Source organism: Echinops telfairi, unplaced genomic scaffold (assembly GCF_000313985.2).
Source record: "Echinops telfairi isolate 266 unplaced genomic scaffold, ASM31398v2 ScPeMD7_7;HRSCAF=31, whole genome shotgun sequence".
NCBI lineage: Eukaryota > Metazoa > Chordata > Mammalia > Afrosoricida > Tenrecidae > Echinops > Echinops telfairi.
In genome coordinates this window covers 12213122-12214526 of record NW_022103904.1, presented here as the reverse complement: position 1 = coordinate 12214526, position 1405 = coordinate 12213122, and positions in this window count along the sequence as shown.

Here is a 1405-nt window from a genome sequence, read left to right as displayed (position 1 = left end):
AAACAAAAACATAAAGCAGAACTTACATTCTTAGAAACAAAAATCCAAATATACTGTGACAGGTAAGAACAGTGATTTCTGCCTTGAAACCGTCTTAAACTAGATCCATGCCTTTCCCTTCCAGATCACCTTTTGCAAAATTAATAGAGTTTCATAAAAATAAAAGGCATGTTATTTTTAAAAAAACATTATTATTCAACCAAAAGATCAGCAATAACTCAAAAGTAAAGATTAGAATATAAGGGGGGCAGGAGGATTAGATTACTAGAGAGAACAAACAGAGCATAATTAAGAGAATGTTAACCTTATTGTGATACATGTACAAAAGAATAATGTGTGCAGAAATGTTCAAATAGGAACCTAACTTGCAGTGCAAATTTTCACTAAAATCTTCACAAAATATTATTTCCAAAAAATTAGTGAGTAGGGTGAACTTGAGTTGACTACTTGGGGAAAAAGAAAAGTTGATACATCCAGCTACACTAAAATGCATGTGGTGCCTACTCACAGTAGCTTGGAAGACAAGTTTGAGGTTAGTAAACAAAAATAAATGAAAGCCAAACAAGGCAAACCTGCCCATAAAAATAAACTGTTCATGAATATATTTTCAGAAAATATACTAAACATGAGAGAACTTCAATAACATCACAGGAAAATGAAAAGAAGAGATAGAAATAAAAATAAACTTTATTTTTAAACATAAGCTTCATTAAGGTCAAAGCACTTTTATGAGCAATGATATCAGTCATGTAGTCCATCCCTAAATAAATGAGGTCTTCGAATTTAGCCATGTCTATGAAACCTGTTTTACATTTTTTACTGAAGAAAAATGGGTGCTTAATATTTTTTTCTAACATTGAGAAATCAAAAAGAAGTCAGAAGGTGCTAAATCAGTACTGCCATGTGCATATAATCATTTCCAACAGAAACTCTTGTAAAATAGCCCTTGCTTGATAGACAAATGAGTAAGATCATTGTCCTGAGAAAGACTCTTCTGGAAAACTTTACTTAGTCCCTCTGCTAAAACTTTGGCTAACTTTCTCAAAACCAACGCCTATTAAGCATGTTATCATTCTTAAGCCCTCAGGAAGGTCAACGAGCAATCTGAGTGGAGCATCTCAAAACATGACTGCCATTATTTTTGCTCTGGACTCATCTGCTTTTGCTTTGATTTGCTGACTTGTACTCTCCGGTAGCTATTGCTTTGATTGTGCTTTGTCTTCAGGATAGTTCTGGTGAAGACAGGTTTTATATCTTATTCCAGTTCTGCCAAGAAATGTTTCAAGATCTTGAACTGACTTGTTTTAAAGTTTTTGTTGAAAGCTCTGCTCTAATCTGAGGCTAATCTGGACACAGTAGCTGGGTGCCCATTGAAGAGAGAGTTTGCTAAAATTTAATGAACCTA